The sequence below is a fragment of the Sparus aurata genome, chromosome 6 (assembly GCF_900880675.1).
Source record: "Sparus aurata chromosome 6, fSpaAur1.1, whole genome shotgun sequence".
NCBI classification, from domain to species: Eukaryota; Metazoa; Chordata; class Actinopteri; order Spariformes; family Sparidae; genus Sparus; species Sparus aurata.
This window is the reverse complement of record NC_044192.1, coordinates 35512040-35533561: the sequence shown is the minus strand read 5'-3', so window position 1 is coordinate 35533561 and position 21522 is coordinate 35512040. Positions and strand designations below refer to the sequence as shown.

At 42.2% G+C, this 21522-nt stretch overlaps 1 protein-coding gene and 2 long non-coding RNA genes across 4 annotated transcripts in view; 2 read left to right on the top strand and 1 right to left on the bottom strand.

Annotated features, from left to right (window-relative positions):
- Positions 1-5932: 5932 nt before the first annotated feature.
- LOC115582802 (uncharacterized) lies at positions 5933-7107 on the bottom strand. The gene is made up of 3 exons (XR_003984256.1): positions 6848-7107; positions 6686-6762; positions 5933-6605 (listed from the first exon to the last, which is right to left on the bottom strand). It is a non-coding gene; the product is annotated as an uncharacterized LOC115582802 (long non-coding RNA).
- Positions 7108-7324: 217 nt separating this feature from the next.
- LOC115582803 (uncharacterized) lies at positions 7325-7841 on the top strand. The gene is made up of 2 exons (XR_003984257.1): positions 7325-7495; positions 7581-7841. It is a non-coding gene; the product is annotated as an uncharacterized LOC115582803 (long non-coding RNA).
- A 12592-nt stretch (positions 7842-20433) lies between these two features.
- Positions 20434-21522, top strand: part of LOC115584018 (uncharacterized) — a 57499-nt gene continuing 56410 nt past the window's right edge. Inside the window, exon 1 of one of the 2 annotated variants that reach the window (XR_003984469.1) lies at positions 20434-20500. The gene's annotated coding sequence lies outside the window, so the exon portion shown is untranslated. The remainder of the gene's footprint in view (positions 20501-21522) is intronic. The other variant, XM_030421345.1, reaches the window with a different exon arrangement.

Here is a 21522-nt window from a genome sequence, read left to right as displayed (position 1 = left end):
TAGTGCGATGTCTGCTGTCACTGTACATTTTTGTTTTTATTTATTTTTTTAAATTATTATTTTTATTTTTTTATTTATTCATTTATTTTTGTTGTGTGAATGAGTGGCTGTTCAAGGGGATATAAATGGAAATGTTTGTACATTTGACAATCTTTAATAAAAAATATTGTTGAAAAAAAAATTGTAACAAGCCTCATCGTGGCATGGCTGATTATATTTTATCTATATTTAATTTTTTGTCTGTTTTTGTTGTTTGTTTTGTCATTGATGTACTGAATCATGTGGTGAGCAGTCTGAAATTCTATTTTCTGTTGGTGTAATAGTACACCACCATAGTGTTTACATTGGTTAATTTTTTTTAATTATCCTTTGAAAATGACTGCCGTTTTCATTTCCATCAATTTTAGACTAACTCAGCTAAAGGGAAAACCTGTTGTAAAAAAGATTATAGAATATTATCTATCACCAGTAGAACTGTTAAGGAATTGTTGATTTTAAGGTGTTAGAGAAGCTACATTACAGTGCTTTGGCTATTGGCTACCCAGATTGTTCATTCACAATATTTTCCTGTGCTTTTCTGCTGTCACTTGATGTTTGTACTACTTGGTTTTAAAAGTAATAAAAGTCCTATTCATTTTCACAGAGGTGGTGTTTGTGTCAAAGTTCTAAAAACACATATCACTTACAACAGTGAGGAAATCATCAGAATTTCCCGGAACCCAAAGATATTCATAAATCGTCATTAAAGACTTCAAAAAACAGAAAATATTCACATTCAGCACTAACTTTATTGCCCTTTTGCTTAAGCAGTTACAATTTAATAATTATCAGAATTTTAACAAGAATTTTCCATCAATTGATGGAGTTATGGACAGTATGTTTTAGAATTAGTTCTTAATTTTACACAGGTTTGATTCCACTTTTGATAGGCTTTATCTCTAAAGCAACACAAGCTCATTGGTGTTGTACTTTGATCCATACATCAAATAATTTAAACTAATAGAACATAAACATAAAGCATGGGATGGCATGGTTACATTTTCCAGGAGATGCCATGTTTCTGTGTTGACCAACACTGAGAATAATATTAAAAGCAAACTTTAAATAGGGATATGACAGCAAGGAAAAATACTTGTGGAACCAACAGCTCCTTTCACTTCACACGTCAACTCACTGGCCCCTACAGGACACCACTAAATACTTCTGACTTACAGAGATGCACTGATGGTTTCTCTTAGGTGCATATACAAGATCACAGCCTGATATGGATCTGTCGGTAGAGTCAGATGGGACTCGGCCGTTAAGATATTGCATAGTTCATTAGGGGGGAGGGAAAAAAATCGATTCACATAAGAATCGTGATTCTAGTCATCCACAATTCTGAATCAATTCATAAACTTCAAAAATCGATTTTTTATTAACGTTCCCCCCGTCTCTGTGTGCCCCCACGGGCTTCTGTACACAGCATTGCAGCGAGCTTGGGGAAAGAAAGACAAGTTTGTCTTCAAAATAAGAGCTTTACATTGCACCCCATTGGAGTTTAGAACTGGGTTCTTAGCGGGGGGCTTATAATTTGAAAGTAGCGACCGTTCCTAGCTTGCCGCTACAGCAACAAACTAACAGCGAAGACAGCTACAGAGACCGAGGAGACGCTATGATCTATTGGATCTCAGCGGCTGTCCAGTTGCTCATCTTGATGTCCGCGGATGAAGTGATGGACTGACTGCTGTGATCAGCTGTTTCCTGGTTTTAAAACTCCCCGGCTGTGGGTCGTACAACAGTGCCGGTCATCCACATCTCCGCCCATCTCACGCAATTTCTGGCATAACGACGTCTCGGATTTAGATCGGAATGGAGTTGGATAAAAGTGTACCCTCCGAGGTGGCAAATTGGCAGACAAGGAAAGACCCCCAATTTACTGGCTTCTGTCTTTATCCGCGGACTGAGCCACAAAAAGGATGGTCAAACTGGCGGCTTGCTTCCCAGTAAAAAAGAGGCTATTATGCAAACAAGGGCAGCCATGCACTGCAGGCACAATGACAAACACAAGTGCACAAAAAGAAGGTTCAGGTCATAACATCCACACAGTGTAGCCAGCACATTCCTTCCAAGCAGAGAGACAGCAACTTTTTCAAAACCCATATTCATCTAGTGAAAACACACTCTTTAAGGGCTTGCTTTTTTCCCCATTCTGCAGCATTTTGCGCTATTAAAGTTGTGCTTTTGCGCATTTCATGAGAAGTTCTCATTTCTTATATAGCATAATGTGACCATAGATAGATCCTTTTGTCTTAAGTTTGCCTTTGTGTGATTACATCATTGGAATCAGTTTATTTAAAAATCACATTATCTTATACAAACTATTGTTTTGACGCCATAATTTTCCTTAACACCAGGGGCGGGCTGGCCATTGGGAGGTTCGGGAGAACGGCCGGTCTGCTCAAGGCTGAACCAGCCGGTGGTCGGAACGTTTTTTTTACCCCACAAAACGGCCGCAGGTGGCACAGATTGGAACGCCAGACTGGGTCAATCTAATATGTTGCATATTTAAGGGGGGATGTGAGCGGCCCCTCCCAACTTGAGCTGATTCTTTCAGTCAGTCATTAAACTGTTATGTTCCTGTTTAATATAAGAACAATAAGAAAGATGAGCGGGATAAATTCAAATTAGCAAACATGTTAAAAAGAAGCCGTAGAAAGAGATGGGTGGAGCAGAAAAATTAACAGCAAGAAAGAAAAAAAAGGTTAGTACAGGATGCAGCCTAATGCTCCATATTAACAGAGCTTTAAGTGGTGGAGGGGTGAAGGTCAGTGCGGCTACAGTCCGCCGGGCCAGTGAAGAAACGGGACCCAGCAGCAGACCTGATGCCGGTATGTCGGGCTGCGATTGGTCGGGTTGTAATTTCAGGCCCGTTGAGAACTCTAGTTTGTGTTTTTGGATGTGTTCAGGGCACACAGAACTAGGCTCTCCGCCGATCGAATCGGACGATATTTTGCATTTTGAGCATTTTGTGAGATCAGCGTAATGTCTTAATTCACCGATCCGATCAATGACGTCATTGTCGAGTTGAATCTTTTTGCAGACGCTCCCGTTGCATAGATTGCAGATGGCTTGTGTTTTATCTGTGTCATTTACTGCGAAGAAGTTCCACAGCACCGACATGTTTGTTTGCTAGTGATGATGTTGCTAGCTAATGATTCAAGATTCAAAAAAACTTTATTGTCCATCACATAGTGACAGGGCTCAAAACATAAATGCCACAAAAACATAACACATTTAAACGTCTCATTGGTTTAAATGTTGTTTCTGTTGAACACCTGTTACACCTGCATAAATCATTAATCTGCTTTATCAATTAAAAATAAAATCCATACTGGCTGACCAGAAAAACGCACAAATGTACGGAGCCCCTTAAGGGACATGGGGAAAAAAAAAAAATGATGGGTGAAAAAAAAAAAAAAGATGTCATTTTTGCGGGATCTCGCAAAGGTTTTGCGAGATCTCGCAAAACCTTTGCGAGATCCCGCAAAAGCTGCAACACTGCTGGTCGTTCGGTAAAGTTGGAAAGATATTCACAGATTCGAACTTCAATGGATGATCAATAAATCTGAAGTGAAACGTTTTTCAAACACAAATGATGCCTCTGTCCCACCATAATAGCATAGACTATGAGCTACAAGGACCAAAACCCCGATTTTTTACTAAAATAAGCCGTCCTCCGAGCTCGACGGACAACACCGATCTCTATGCGCAGCCGGCAGCCGGGCGAGTGCGCAGGGAACGGCCGTAAGCGGTCATTTGGACCGCTGGATTTACACCCTATAATGTCTCATATAAATACCCAACTGAGTGATGAATGCATGCATTGTGTCATATTTTTTTAAAAAACGAAATAACACCAAAGTGTACATTTTAACTAGTTTAATTATACATTAATCGATATCATAGCAAACCGTAATTATTGCACAAGGCTTTAATAGAGAAAACCCAGAACAAGAAAAAACAATTAAAAGTAATTATTTGATTATGAAGCATTTTATTTTAACACTTAATATATAATAAAATAAATAATGATGATCGAAAAAGCTGGAAACGAGCTGATCTAAAACAAAAACATAAAAAAAGAGCCGTTTCGATCACTTTGAGCACTCCTTGAACAAGATGCGGGCATTGATCCCAGCCAGGTCGAGGAGGATGTTATAGAAGATCGCAACTGGCCATCTTCGCTGACACGGACACGGAGGCAGTGCCGGTCCGCTGCAAACGGAACCAAACACCGGACACTTGAAATGCCACAAGCCCGTGTGTAACTGTACGAGAGGGGAGGTAATGTGCGGAGATGTGACCAGTGATCACTACGGCTCTTTGTTTGTTTTAGATCAGCTCGTTTCCAGCTTTTTCGATAATTATTTACTATTATTGTTTTATTATATATTAAGTGTTAAAATAAAATGTTTCATAGTCAAGTAAGTTACTTTTAGTTGTTAATTTTCTATGTGTTTCTCTATTAAAATCTTGTGTAAATATGCAATGATTACAGTTTACTATGTGCGATGATGTGAATATTGATAAATGTATAATTAAACTTCTTAACGTGTTAATTTTGGAGTTATTTCGTTTTTGTTTTTTTGTTTTTTTAAATATCATGACACATGAATGCATTCATCACTCAGTTGGGTATTTACATGACAGATTATAGAGTTTAAATCTAGCGGTCCAAATGACAGCTTACGGCCGCTCTAGTAGTTTTGAATTCTGGCCCTTCTGAAGTCCAGCTGACACTTTGGTCACAGGGGATCCGCTATAGCCTATATATAGTAGGCGGCGGCTCTTACGTTTGTGGAAAATGTATTACATTTGTGGGTTTATAACATTAAATGCTGCAGATTTTTATTACGTTTGTGGGTTTATTGACGATGTTAAATGACGATATTTGTCTCTTATTACCTACAAAGCCTCCTGCAGGCCTGATGCAGATAGTCAATGAAGCCAAGAAATTATAATAAGGAATGTTCTACCTGCTCTTATAGCCTATGCACACAGCACAGGTCTTATTATAGGCTGTAATATATAAAAAATACTCAGTAGGCCTATAGTGAGGGAAAATTAGCTTTATTTGTGATTAAAATATGACGATGAGGACCCAACGATTGGCCTTCCTTTCCTTCTCAAACTATGTTGAAATTGCATCATTAAACAGCCCAGTTTTCAAAATTTTCGAAATTTCCCCGGACCCCTTAAAAAAAGACTATCTGCGCAGTGATGCCGGTATCTGACCACTTTTTTCATTAACGAGTAATTAACACGTCAACATTTACAAACTAGTAATCAGATTAAAGTTACTTATCATTATTTCTGTCATTTTCCTTAGTAAAAATATATAGTTCTGCTTTCTTCCTGACTCGGGGAGTGATGTCACGTGTGCCACAATTCACGTTTTCAGCATGAGCACAACTCACGTGTAACACCACGCAGCGATACAAACACAAACAACAATGAAGGGAGGAGAGAGATGCGCATTTTCTAGCTGGAAATATAGTCATTATTTTGAGTTCCTGTCAGCTAAAGATGAGAATTGTCTTTGCGAGATCTCGCAAAGGTTTTGCAAGATCTCGCAAAGGTTTTGCGAGATCTTGCAAAGGTTTTGCGAGATCCCGCAAAAATGACATCTTTTTTTTTTTTCACCCATCATTTTTTTTTTTCCTCCATGTCCCTTAAGGGGCTCCGTACTAATGTCCTTATTGCAAAAGAAAACATATTTCAGGAGGGAGTCTGTGTTCAAATGTGGCAAGTGGAGGGTAATAAGGTGTCACCGACAACGCCACCTGGGGAGTTTCGCCCCAGGAAATAGTTAATTGTGGAAAAGGAATAATTGATTACCTTTATTACAGGTCGCACAGTCCGAAATTACCACAGGCAAGAGACGTTTTTAGAAAAATCTAAACAGTTTTATTTAACAGTTTATTAATAAAACAGACATCATTGGCTGACTCACTTGCTGCTAGGCTGTGGCCAAATGAAGAGGTGAACAGGGCTGAGGTTACCTTGGTGCCCGAAATCAAATCAAGGGAGGGAGAATTAACAAAAGCACCCGTGACACTGCACACACACACTCGTGAAGAAAAGGGTCCACCACCAGGGATTAGGTCACCGTCAGGGGCCCAAAGCACCTGTCCACAAACAAAAAAATATAACCAAGCCTCACAGTCCTAGCACAGCCACTTTCTCACACACACACACACACACTAATTGAATAACAATACATTAATTGAATAACAGGGAAATAAACAAAGACAAAGACCAAATCTAGAAAAAGGTTATTAAACCATGTTAACTGAATTAATAGAGAGGAGTCTCATTCCCAAAACACAATACAAATCTTAATTATATTAATTAATGAAGTTCCCAGGGGCAGCAATCTAAGCCCCGGTGCCAGCTCCGCTACAAGCCTCTGAGGTCAATTGACCTCCGACGCAGCTCCGAAGAGCCGAGGAGACACAAAACACAGTTGCAGTACAACCAAAACAGCAGTAGGTCCAGGAGGTGATGGCTTCGGTGTTTTTGTCCTCACCGGCACAGCGTCGTGGAGAGTCAGAATAAATATTCTAAGGCAACACACAAAATAGCAATCAGCTGGAGGCGGAACAACAGAATGGAAAGCGAGGAGCGGACAACGCCGACTTACCACGTGGAGAACACAACGACACCCAGATGGGCTTCCAGTGGGACGACCCAGCCCCACGGCACCAGCAGTCTGCCACACTGCAGCGGAGACAACTGTGTCACATTTACACAATCGACAAGTGAGTGGGGAGAAGAGGCAGCGGTGCGCTTTACTGCGCCTTACCTATGCGCTGCAGAGATAACGTGCATCTGTGGTGAAGATGCCAAGGACGCTCCAACGCCAGCAGAGCCACACCACCTGAGCTTCGCCACGCTGACATCCACTCCGCCACCACTGAGGACGAGCAGAACGGCAAAAGGAGAGGGCACGCCAGGTGAAACCACCTGCTATATAGAGGAGTGACCGCCCATCAATCAGTGCACGAGACACAGCGCCCGCTGTGAGGAGGGGTGAGGGTGCTCAGGTTACACAAAGTTAAAAAGATAATATTTTAATATATAGGCTATACATCCTGTTTTTCTGTTCTGTTTCTACATTAATATATAGCAGTTTCTACAGCTCAAGACATTAACGTGGGTAATTTAATTACAGTTTGTGTGTGTGGCACTTTTGTTATGTTGATTTTTATATTGTATTTGTGTTCTAACTGTCATGATTCCATCATGGCAGCCCTGCGTTTTCCTTGTGTGTTTTTGTGTCTCGGTCTGTATTCCTCCTGTGTCTCTCCCCCTGTCTGTGCTGTGTGTGTGCATGTGCGCGGGGCTCCTTCTCCACAGGCAGCGCCAGGTGAACTCACTCTACAATCAAGTCTCCCATAAAGCCACTGGTTTCTCTCCTGCTCATCGCCAGATCGTTTCGTCAGTCTACGTGGTTGTTTGGATCCTGGCTTCTTTGTATTTTTGCCCTGTGCTTAGCTTGTGAAGCTAATTCCCTTGTGTTTTTGCTACCTCTTTAGATTACTGTGCTTGCTGTGCAGTCTCGAGCGTTGCTTCCTCCCTGCCTGCCTGTGGACCTGCCTGCCTGCTACCAGCTCCCCGGAGCTCTCACACTGCATCGCCATTGCCCTACAGCGGACCTCACGTCACGCCACCTTCATCCACGCACTCCCCGGTGACATCACCACCCACATCAGGATCCTGAGACCTCGCACCACCCCTCCTCCTCGCACCTATTCTTGCACCTTTTGAACATTAAAAACTGTTTGTTGCACTTTGAACCAGAGTCGAGTCATGCATTTGGGTCCTGATCCAACACATCCGTAACACTAACACTGTGAATTATTTGCAAAAGTGCCATAACGTTTATCTTTGTTGCTGTTATTGTTATTAGCTGACAAGGCCAGTGTCAGTCATTGAGTTGATGCAGAGGGACAGGTTAATGCCAGTCATAGGAGTGAGGAGGAGGAAGAGACAGATGAGGAAAGACAGGAGAAGGAGGAGGAGGAGATGGAAGAGGAGGAGGAGGAAAGTGGAGCAGGAACCACCAAAAAAACAGTGCCAGGTACAGATGCAGTGTGTAGGACTGGGTTGGCAATAGGTCTTTGCATAGAATTATATTAAGATATCATATGTTGATGTTCCAATTCCAGTCACACAGAAACAATAAGCCCATCCTCTCCTGCAGTTATTAAAGTGCAAATAAAGTATTCATGTTAAAATTACGGTTCCACTTGCGTCCGTCATGCAATCGGATAAAAGGCCTCTCCAAACCAAGCTCCCGGGCTGAATTTCAACCCCAGCCCGCCCCTGCTTAACACACTATGCATTGTATCAATTTTTGAATCGAGAACCGGTTAAATTGAGAATCGGTTGAATCGAGAATCGATTTTGAATCGAATCGTGACCCTAAGAATCGGAATCGAATCGAGAGACACCCAAAGATTCACATCCCTATAGTTCATATACATCTGAATCATATGGACTGTCCGGCGGAAGACACATTGATCTTTGCACAATTGGATATGTTCATCATCAACTGGGGACAGGAAGTCTCTTGTTCCGTAGAGTTCAGGCAATGCATACATCACATCGGGCCGACTGCTAGGGATGTTTATGTATTTCGATGGCCTGATGGTGTGTGCATTCCAAACGTGTGCAGTGTCATCCAACTCATCCTGTTAAAAAGAATATACAAATACTTTTAGGAAGAACTGTTCATGCATATCAACTTACCAGGGCCGTTTCTGTTTGGGGGCCCCATGCAAGATGCTGTTTGGGGGCCCCTATTTTGTCAAACTACTATGATAGATTCCTAACCCTTTTAGGTGATCCACAAAGATGCAACAGTCTATTATATTTTAAGAGGTAATCAGGCTAGAGTCGTGAAAATCTCTCTCAAATTAAAATCAAACATCTTAAATTGACCCAACCAAGCAAGCTGAACTGATAGAAAATTATCATACAAGGTAAACAATGGAGATCCTCTATAGGTCAATAAATGAAACTGATGCAGTGTTCCCTAAAAATATTTATTTTAATTATAAAACATTTTTAAACTTAAACATCCTGGTCCGGTGGTGCTGAAGGCGGCCGTGCTGCTTCCTGGTCTGCAGCTCCAAAATCTTTAAGAATTGCTCCTGCAAAGACAAAACTCCTCAGGTTGCCAAGCAAAATAGATCCTAAGCAAATATTCATACTATATAATTGAGTTATGTTACACTAATGCAGAAATTTATAATGTGTTTTTATTTTAAACTTCGCAATATACAGCACAGTGTCCCTTTAAAGCATGCACCCAATTTCAAAGTTATCACTTTTAAGTAGTTTTCAACACATTGTACTTGTTGGAGTAAAAAACCAAGATAAATGAGTGATGAGCACTTTGTGATACTGAAGGAATATTTTGGTGTATCTTTCACAGAGTATTACAAAGTGGACTACTTGTGCCTAACTGATGATATGGTCTTAACCTATATTCTGTGGGCAGAATTAATGGCCATATATAGTATAGTTTAATTTAAATGGACTTTAATTTGTGTTATTATGATTATTTTAAATAAAACAAAGTTATACATCAAAAACATATCTAAACTGTAGGAATGTAGGCAAATGTGTTCAAATTATATTGTCACAATAAATACTCTAATAAATGTGGTAAATTAAGACGCAACTAACAATAATCTATTCAGAGCAATAATCCACTGCCACAATCGTCCATAATAATCCACAATAGGCCTAATGTGTATTAGTGTTGTTTAGCACACTTCACATTAGAGACCTATAAACTGTGAACACAAAAATTGATAAATTAATCATAAAAATAATCCTTAAGTAATGTTACGTGGCAAATATTGAACATCAGAGGAGGTCTATGACGGACCAGCAGCTCAACTGGACGAGGATACGGCAGACATGACAGACTTCTGCCTAACAACACACCCTCCCTCCCAAATGTGATGCCAACGAACTGGACCTGCTATAATTCAGTAGGGGTCACTTCAGTCAATCAGTCTGATGGCATTCACATGTGATATATGCATTTTATTTTAGCCCTTTCCCAGAGCAAACACTGACGCTAGCTAAAGATTCAGCATTAGCTCCCCCTCCACCCACATCATGGAAATAAACCTCACCCTTATCCATTAAGTGTTTTTATTCATCTAGTTTTTCTTTTTCTTTCTTTTTTCTGAACTAAATGAATACATTCGTTTTGACGCCATGCCATAAATGCCATCCTCTCTGCCTTTCTCTTCTCTCCCTCCCATCCTCTCTGCCTTTCTCTTCTCTCCCTCCCACCCTCTCTGCCTCTCTCTTCTCTCCCTCCCATCCTCTCTGCCTCTTTCTCTCCTCTCCTCTCTGCATCTTTCTCTCCCCTCCTCTCTGCCTCTTTCTCTCCCCTCCTCTCTGCCTCTTTCTCTCCTATCCCTCCCTCTCTGTATCTTTTTCTCCGTTCCTTCTGTTCCTACCCCTCCTCTCTTACACACATACACACACACACATATGAAAACACTATAATGGATTAACTCACCAGAATGAGTCCCATGCAACAAAACTGAAGGAGGCCTTTGTTCAGAAACCCACCATCAAAGAACCTGTCGTCTCTGAAGACTGCAAACAAGGATAAGCAGAACTCCATACACTGGCTGCGAAGAAAACCCCACCAATACTCAATTCTTTGATTGGTGGTGCTGGCTCCCTCAAAGTAACTATCAAGGGTGCCGTCTGGGTGAACGGGGACGAGGAAACACTGAAAGCCTCTAACACAGCCATTTTCCAAGATCGCCTCTCACAATTCTAGGGCAGCCCCCTAAACACTGCACTGCTTCTATGTAATAACCTCCGATCAACTTTGGGCCACTACATTTTGTGTACGCATTAAGCCAGATTATTTTTCTTGAGAAGCCATCAATACTTCCATTGAGACAAATGCAATATGGCTTCAGTTTATCATACGAGTCCAAGTGCCAGATGAAGTTCGCCCCTTTTGAGAAGTAGCTCCGTCGTCTGAGACGTCCTGCTTACCTTAATGACACTCCTCCAGCTCCTTCAACACTAAGCGCACATCCTCTTTCCTCACTCTTTTCTTGGCAGTGGCACGTCATGGTAGCACTAGCACCGAGGAACTTGTCTGGACGTGTTTGTCACTTCCCACCTGTGTCGCTAGTCAAAGCAGGGTGATAACAGACATGGACGCGACTCAGGGGAGCGAGGCGAGCACATCGTTGCTAGGGCCTTTGAACGGCAAGTTGGGACTATCAACAAGAACGCAGTGATTTGTAGCTTTTGTAAAAAATAATTCTCCTATCACCGAAGCTGCTCCAGCTTGACTTATCATTTAAACGCTAAATTTTATTTATTTAAGTGTATTTGTATTGCATTTTTGAATAATGCACCTGGCCTAATTGGTTTGCTGGGATGTGCTTGGCCATTTTCTTTTAAATTTCATTTATGAAACGCACTTCACCAATAAAAATGGGGATTTCAGATCTTCTCTTCTTAGTGTATTAAATTGATTAGTCATGCAATACAATTTTGTAATGTCCTAGAATTCGAATTCTTTAATTTGGATACCTTTAGCAGATATGAGATTAAAATGCGATTAATTAGATTAATTAATTACAAATCCTGTAATTAATTAGATAATTTTTTTTAATCGCCTGACAGCCCTAATTATTATATAATATTAATTATATATTAATCACATGTAATAACATATAGCTAATAGCGAGTGAGTGATACCGGCCGATTAATTGGCCATCAGCTTTTTCCTGCTCCAAACTATCGTTATTAAATCGGCCTTTAAAAATCCACTATCGGTCGACCTCTAATTAAGACTATTCACTAATATACATCTCATATCATTGTCATTATCTGTCAAACTGTTGATTTCTAAAGGGCAATTAAATAATTATTGTTTATGCCTAAAGCAATGGTATCTTTTGGTTTGGGTTCTTTTATTGGGATAGTTATCGTAAGCTTCTGGCACACACAGCCCCACCTAGAATATTTTTCACCAGCCTCCACTGAAAGAATGTACAATTAGTGCGGGTCTGAAACTGATCTGAGATGCCCAGAACGCCATTTGATGGATGGACACTAAGTTTGTGTCAGCTTTACCTGAGAACATAAAGTTTCAGAATCTGTCAACCATTTGTCTCTGTGTCGTTGCAAGGCCTCAGGGCTGCCCAAAATGTCATTTAAGAAACATGGCGACCTTGTGAACTTTGACCTTGAGATGTGAACAAAAGAAAAGTCTGTGTAGTGTCTGCGAGCCTTAAGGGTGGGACAAGACTTGCTAAACAAATATGGCCCAGAGTTCCAATTTGATGTCTGGCCCTGTTACAGGTCCTGTGGGAGTGAGCCTCTCCTGTCCGTCTCCTCCGGGTGTTACTGTGGGGTCTGCTCTCCTTGTCACTTCCTGCAGGTCATCAGGAACACCTGCGGTTGCCCAGCAGAGGCTATAAAGACCGGCCAGCCCCTTCCTCACTCTCTCTCTCTATGCCCAGCAGCTGAGGTCTATGCTGCAGGCCTTGCTGACGCTTCCATCCACCAGCGACCTTTGACCTTTTCCATCCACCTTTGTTTTGTTGTCTGTGGGGTTTCAGCCCAATAAAGCAGTTATTTGTTTCAGCATTCACTTTTGAGTTCTGGAGTCTCATTGTGTTGCTTCCATCCAAGCCTGGGTTGTAACGGGCCCAAATACTTCACTCATCAACTGGCCCATATCAAGCCAGTGCCACATGTGCCACACCTGGGCCATGTTTGGTTCACATGCCTTATGCAAGCTGCCTACTGCATGCTACTGTGCCAGCTTCATGCCAAATGTGGGCCAATCACTTAATGTCATTATTGACTCTGGACCCACTATAGAATTGCAAAAAATCTCTGATGCAAATTCAGTGTTTTCTTGGCATAAACAATATCTAATCAAATGGATGAAGTATTCATCTCCTTGTCATATACCAAATATAAATATGACATAATGCACTATAGAACATAATGACACCCTATTTTGAGTAAAATGGCAATATAGTTGTAGCTTATATCATCACTATTCCTCAATAAATATACTTACAGATTTGTCATCTCAGCTCAATGTTTTCTGAATGCTTTATTTAAACTTTTAAAACAAAGTAAAATTGAGATGCATTACAAAAACAACAAAAAAAATATAACCGCAAGCAGCAATCTGCGGGTTCTCACCCCTTTCACCCTAAACCGGCCACCCTGACCCTCATCCCCTGCAGTTGATGACATCGGCCGCCGTGTTCCTCAAAGCTCTGTGCAACACATACCCATGTTAAGCCCCAGATTTCCCCAAATTGGGTTTTCAGCTTCATGCTAATGGCATTTATAGCGCCCCCTATAGGTTGAGCTCAACATGCTTTGGTAGGCAGATTACCAGTCCTGTTGTGAACCTACCCACCAAGTTTTGTGATGATAGGACAAAGGGTGTGGGAGTTATGGCCAATCATTTCTAAGCCCCGCCCATTGCAAAAATACATGGGTCCCTGGCTGCCATGTTTTTAACGTTATGCAAATTAGCAAAACATCTGTAATAGCGGCTTTCGTGGTGCAAGAGGCTTTTTTGTAGAGTACTATCAGGAGAACGTGTATGAAAAATTTCAAGTCGGTAGCACTTATGGCTTGGCGGGAGAGCCTTTCAAAGTTCAAAGTTTCAAAGTTGTTATAGCTCCCCCATCTGACGGATTGGGAGGACATTTTTGGAGCTGCATTTGGATGTCATTTATACTCAACATACCAGGTTTCGTGTCTCTGGGTCCTTCCAGCTCGCCATGAATTAATAAAACTATTATGCTAATTAGCAAAAAATCTAAGTAGGTGGAGCTTCATGGTCCAAGAGGCTTTTTTGTAGAGCACATGGAGCTGGACTTGTGTGTCAAATTTCAAGTCAATCAGACTTACGATGTGAGGGGCGTGGCCTTCCCAAAATCGCACTTTCAAGCCTTAATTACAGCGCCACCATCTGGCTGAATGGGCTCATATTTTGATAAAGGTTGATGCACATCATTTCCAATCATTGGGCCAAGTTTAAAGTTTCTGGCCCATTCCAGCTCATGGGAATTTGAGCTCAAGCGGCAGACAACAAATAATAATAACAAATAATAACAGACACAAAAGCAATCAATCAGGGAAATGAGTGGGGTGCTAAAGACAGCGTCTCCAATGTCCTATGAGCCGGGAGTAGATGGATCGGACTTCGGCTCCCCATAGGTCTAAATAATTTGAAATGGCAAAAAATGTTGGCAACCTGGAAGACCCACAATGCATTCCAGGTCTTTACCGATCCAAAGTTTAATGTGATTGGCTGTGTGGTCTACATCGGTGGCAGTGATTGGCTCTTGAGTCAACAAGCGCCACATATTTTAAAGTGCAGCCCGCATTTTGTAGTATCGTCAGGATCGCATTCGCATCGCAATTTCAAGCTGAAAGCATCGATACCGTGCAGGAAAGGCTGGGCCGTATGAGAATGAATAAGTTTTCTAGGCCTAGGACTCGTTCCAGATCAAGGCCTTGCTCAAGGTCTGGGTCGCGTTCACCTCCTAGCTGCTTGCGCCTGGAGAGGACTCCACTGTCTGGCGGGGGAGAAAGATCGTCTTTCCGGACGCCGCTCGCCCAAACTTGGGGTTGATAACCTGGAATGACATATGGAGGTAAATATCTTTAGTGGGCTTCTTTTCTTTATTATCTGAAATGTGTTTTCGTCATGATGAGTGTGTGGACGCTGTATCATTCTGCCATATTGTGTACCTGGCCGGTCACCAGCGGCTCATCGTGAGGTCGCGCACCGCAGATAAACATCCATGATAACCGCTGGCGGCAGCTTTGCGGTGCCAGGTGGCATTGCAGTGGCTGGGTGGTCAGCGCGGCGTGAGGTGACATATAACAAATCACATCTTAAAATGTTTTTTTCAATGTCTTCAGTGTTTCTGGAATTGCCAGAGCCATAGGTGTGTTGTATGGAGACTGAAAGTCCTTTGTGTCTCCATAGGGAAACACTGGGGGAAAAATTTGACTATCATCACATTATTGGTTTAGGAATGTGACAAAAAAATAAAAAATAAAAAAAAATCTTTATCCACCAATGCCAACATACCAATGGGGTGTATTTTTATTATGGAAAACCAACAGTTGACATGAACAGTTGTCAATTTCTTGTGTACATTCATTATAGTGCAATGTATCATTTTGTCTTGTTTGACCATCTCCATCTGTGTTTGCCACAGCCTTCATCAGAGTGGAATGTTAACTAGTTTTTCCCCCTCATATTTCTAGCGCAATCGTACAACTGCAGAAGAGTGTCGACACCCTCTCTGACACCATAAATAATTTTCAAAAAAGTTTGATGACGTGATGGAGAGGCTGGAAAAAAATCGAGGCTAATCCTACCTCCTCTACCACCACCACAAGGATCCCACCAGAGTTGACGGTATATACTTTTCTATCATCCAGCATTTTTTAGGCCAACAACCCTTTATCTGAGAGAAATGAAGTAGGGACCCCCCACTACATAGTGTATGAAACTGTGTTGCAGATTATACTTCCATAGATTTCACAGATGGAGACCGGCCAATAATTTGCTCATTTATAAAGTTACTCTCAAGACCTTTTAATACCAGATACCCTGTACACTTATACTGTGCGTTGGTATGTTTACTGTTGAGTAAGAAAACAATTACAGAAAACAATTCATATTAAAATAATCTGGAGACCCCCTAAATTCTAAGCATCCATGTATTATGGTTAGTATACAGCTGTGGTTCTCAACCTTTTCAGTCTGTGACCCCCAAAATAATCATAATTGAACTGGGGGAACCCACCTCCTGAAAAGCACTTGAAATTGTAGGGGTTGAGGCATTACATTTCACTTGACTTGTTTCTACAGATAAATATCGTGAAAATAGCCGATCTAGAAGCTCAAACGCTTGAGCTTCTAGATCAGCTATTTTCACAACTTTTGCCTCTTTCATATTCTTTGACAACTTGGCCAGTTTGACAATGTTTGACCAGTTTTTATTATAGTATAGTTTGTTGATTACTTTTGATGCAGTAATGGTATTTTTCTAGATTATGGAATGTCTTTATAGTAAATTGTCACTTCACTGTCATCTGGGGACCCCCCAAAATCATGTGGAGGGGTCCCAACCCACAGGTTGAGAACCACTGGTGTACAGTATGTCCAAGAATCCATGTACTATGGCTAGCTTGTATATCCAAGCATGTATTTATTGCCTCTCCTCTCCATTGCAGACATTTGGACGCCACTGTATTTATATCCCTACAGGCCTTGGTCCGTCATACATATAGAAGCCTCACAAAGCTGCAATGGCAGTTCAAGCCAGAGGACAAGAATGTTTTTTTTTGTCACTTTCCCTCTGAATTGCCACTGTTTGTGAAAATTACAAAACACAGTTAGTTATTATTATTTATTTTTTTTGTAACATGTTTTGCTGAATGAGCACACACACACACACACACACACACACAGATTCCCGTTCTGATCACAATGAAAAAGTGACCCGGGCTGTGATGGGGCCATTAAAGATGCTGAGCTACACTGGGGCACAAGCCAAGTTAGAAGTAAGTCTGATTACGTTAATCTGGGGACCTAATTGGTAATTGTCTGCTAATGACTTTGAGTGATCACTATGCTTTTGAGATGCCTTAAAATAATACATTTAGAGTTCATGACATGGTATTTGTGTTGTAATTTTCATTCACTAGGGGCCTGCAACAGGGCTTTTAAGTTCCTACAAGGCCAGTAAGAAGCAGGGCGTGGTGGGGACCAAGGAGGATGTAAAGAGGAAGACTCTTACCAGCAGGAGAGATCGAGTGAGTTATAAAATATTTTATTTCATGTCCAAAAAGTAGAGTTTACACAAAAAGGTGGAGTTCTCAGAGGATTCCCACTGTAATTAGTGCGCATGCGCGAAAGCTGCAGGCTGCCTGTTACGTTGCTCCAGCCTTTGAGTTTGCTTTTTTGAACTTTAACTTTTTTTTTTTTTTCCTTTTTGTTTGTTCTTGTTTCTTCACTGTTACTCTGTGAAGTCCTGCCCTCTCTAACGAGTTCGTTTTTATGGAGTTTTTGTGCTTTTTTCGTATTGTTTTTTTTTTTTTTTTAAATCCGCTTCCATCGGGACAAGCTGTTTTTGTTTACTCTGGAGAACAGCTGATCGCGTTAATGCCGGCCGGCATTGTGGCCAGACCAGTAGACATACCACCTTAATTCTGGAGAAAAACACACCGGGGATGCAGAGGAGAGAAGCAACGGAGGGTCGAGACGAGACGGGCTTATGGAAAGGAGAAAGCCGTGTCTCCCCTCTGTTGTTATGGGAAATGTGCGGTCTGTTAGCAACAAAATGGATGAGCTAACGGCACTAACGCGGAGCCACACGGAGTACCGGGAGTACAGTCTGATGTGTTCCACTGAGACATGGCTGCACAGGGACATTTCGGACCAGAACACCTCCGTGGATGGTTTCCACATCATCCAGCCTGACCGGTGTGACACTTTAACTGGCGTTCATTTTAACTGGCGAGGGTCCCAGATGTGCTGGAGGTGTGGTTTGAGAATCCCGTCTGGAGAGGGGTCCTCGGCCATGTCCGCTAACCAGGAAAAACATACCGATCGCCCTACTCATTGATCCAAGTCATGTATATGTGTATTCGTTTTGACGTGGCATGAACTCTACTATTCCACACGGAGATGCCGACGTCTGCGACCTGCAGACCTGTTAAACGCGCGCTACAAAGCACACAGTGACAGTGTAGGTGACTGTGACAATGCCTGTCCGAAAAAACGCAACTGTCTATAAATCGTCCAAAAGTGCGTGTTGTCGGTTTCATATCTTTGTCGTGAATGTCTGTACTCACAACTCATGGGTGGAACAGTATGAGGCATTTGTTCACGCCGAGCGGCTCGAGAGCAGTGTGGAGACGCTGTTATCTGTTGGCTGTTAGCTGTTGGCTGTGGGGTTGAGTGCGCAGCGTCCAGGTTAACTTGTGACACCTGTTATCATCGGGTATTTCTGTCATTCCGCGCTGCGCTCAAATAGTTACTGAATGAAAGCCACCTTTCCCAGCCGCATACATAGTTATTAAGCCAAAGTCAAGTCGATGTGAAACCTGTATAATGTCATACAGCCTGCTCGTCAAAGAGTCTACAGAGCACGTTGACATCCAGCCAAAACTCAGCGTGACGTCAGTCAGCTGTGGCAAAGCGAGAGACGCCCAGATCAACCTGTGACACAAACACCTGTACCGACCGTCGACCGTGGTTCATAGGAAAGCCCAGACATGTATCTCACTCTTCTCAAGGTATAACGACGGATATAAGAAGGGAGAAGTTGACTCCTCACTAGAAGTTAGGGCAGGTGTCAGCAAACTTCACTATCAAAAGATAGTGAAGTAATCATTCAGTCCCTCACCACAAAAATCTGGGGCTGCAAAACATATTTGTGAATTATGATGAAGGTAATGCAGCCTAGACAGTCTAACGTAGCCTATTAAGTTTTATAAGAAGCCAAAATAAACATTAATGTATATTTTTACATGACATGTCACGTGGCAACTCTGTAGTGGGCTACTATTACAGTAAAATATACTTGAACTTCGCTTTTCCATTTCAATGATGCCATGTTTTGGTGTATTTATTAAATAAAAGAAGTAGCATACAGTAGAAATGTGAAAATATACCAAATAAAAAGTAGCCTCATTTGAAAATAAATAAGACGCATAGTGTTTTATTTATTCTAATTTTAAAAAACAACCAACCAAAAAAAAAAGAACACAAGACAGTTTACATTTTATTCTAGTCCACTCCAGTAAGTTAATCCTTTTTTTATCCTCAACCACATACAGCAATCATCCCCAGGCTTGAACTTAAAATACAGTGCTGTTAACTCAGGATCATTCAATTAATCACAACTTGATAAAAACAGATAGCCTACAGTTCTGTGTGTAGGCTGAACATTTTATGTCGGAGAATATCAGAATCACTGTAGGCCTAAAACACTGATGATGATAAAAAAGATTAATTTTAATGTAAAGAGGCACGCAGGGAGCCGCTGCAGAGGCGCAAAATAGCTTACCTGTTTGCCAAAATCATGTGTTTCCCGTTCAGATTGAGTGAAATGCTGCATGTAGTGTTACACCACATGTGTTGGTCTACTGTGTGGGACTACTTTTGTGAAGGATGTGACAGCTAAAATAAAGTCCTGCTGACATTACTGTTTTCTTTCCTTTTGTAACAACTGTGGCTCACTCTTGGTACTGTGTGAGAGGACATAGGGCTTGCATTGCATCTTGAATGTAATATTGTCCACCACGATGTTGGATTTGTTTTCTGCTGTAACACAGGGCTGTTGTGTTGCACATGGATTGATTTAGTGGTTGTAAATGATGACAAATGGGGAACACAGCCAAAATTCTAAAACTTGGATGCTTCACAAACTGTTCAACACAGTAGCACAAAAGACGCACGCACGCACACACTGTAGATAGATAGAATTACTTTAATGATCCCAGACTGGGAAATTATTTTAAGTGAAGGGGGAGTCAACTTCTCCCTTCTTATATCCGTCGTTATACCTTGAGAAGAGTGAGATACATGTCTGGGCTTTCCTATGAACCACGGTCGACGGTCGGTACAGGTGTTTATATCACAGGTTGATCTGGGTGTCTCTCGCTTTGCCACAGCTGACTGACGTCACGCTGAGTTCGGGCTGGATGTCAACATACTCTGTAGACTCTTTGACGAGCAGGCTATATGACATTATACAGGTTTCACATCGACTTGACTTTGGCTTAATAACTATGTATGCGGCTGGGAATGGTGGCTTTCATTCAGTAACCATTTGAGCGCAGCGCGGAATGAAAGAAATACCCGATGGTAACAGGTGTCACAAGTTAACCTGGACGCTGCACACTCAACCCCACAGCCAACAGCTAACAGCGTCTCCACGCTGCTCTCGAGCCGCTCGGCGTGAACAAATGCCTCATACTGTTCCACCCATGAGTTGTTTGAGTACAGACATTCACGACAAAGATATGAAACCGACAACACGCACTTTTGGACGATTTATAGACAGTTGCGTTTTTTCGGACAGGCATCGTCACAGTCACCTACACTGTCACTACGTGCTCTGCAGCGCTCGTTTAACAGGTCTGCAGGTCGCAGACGTCGGCATCTCCGTGTGGAATAGTAGAGTTCATGCCACGTCAAAACGAATACACATATACATGACTTGGATCGATGAGCAGGGCAATCAGTATGTTTTTCCTGGTTAGCGGACATGTCCGAGGACCCCTCTCTCTCCAGACGGGATTCTCAAACCACACCTCCAGCACTTCTGGGACCCTCGCCAGTTAAAATGAACGCCAGTTAAACTGTCACACCGGGATTGTACCGAGAGTGGTAAGTGGAAAGGCGGGGGGGCTTGCCGTTCTAGTGAATAGCAGATGGTGTAATCCTGGTCACATCACAATTAAAGAAACAGCTCTGTAGCCCGGATGTTGAACTGCTGGCCGTTGGACGTCCATACCAACTGCTTAGAGAGATCCTGCATGTCATCACTGTTGTCATGTACATCCCTCCCTCTGCAAACCCAACATCTGCCTGCAGCACCATACACACTACCATCTCCATGCTTCAAACTAAACACCTTCAACTTCAACCACGTCACCATGGATACAGTTCTACCGACATTCAAACAATACGTGAGCTGTCCAGTGGCGGTTCTAGACCAGTTTTAATAGGGAGGCCAGGTTGGGGCCAGCTTTTTTGTTAGGGGGCACATACAACCCGGAAAAAAGGATAAATCCCTCATTCAGACAAAGCAGTGTTTACAATTTCAGCAATTTTGATTGGGTAGTAAACTGCTGAGACACTTTATTTCTGCCTTTTCCTTCAGTACAAAATCATTGCAAGAAATCTGTCATTGTATTATTGATGCAGACTCCCTGTCAGGGGGCCCACAGGGGGGTCCAGACTCAGAGTTACGGGGGCACTGGCCCCTGTTGCCCCCCCCCTAGAACCGCCCCTGGAGCTGTCCTACCAGAGAGGAGAGGACCCTGGATCTTATGTATGCTAACATTAAGGATGCATACATCTCCTCTTCTTTCCCCCCTCTGGGCAGGTCAGATCACAACCTGGTTCACCTCAAACCCTGCTATGTGCCTCTGGTAAAGAGGAAGCCTACTACCATAAGGACTGTGAGGAGGTGGTCGGAGGAGGCTCATGAGGCACTGCAGGGCTGCTTTGAAATAACTGACTGGCCTGCACTCTGTGAGCCCCACGGGGAGGACATTGATGGGCTCACAGAGTGCATCTCGGATTACATAAACTTCTGTGTGGACTGCAGTGTCCCTGCTAGGACTGTAACCTGTTATGCTAATAATAAACCTTGGATCAGTACGGATATTAAGGTCTTCCTGAAT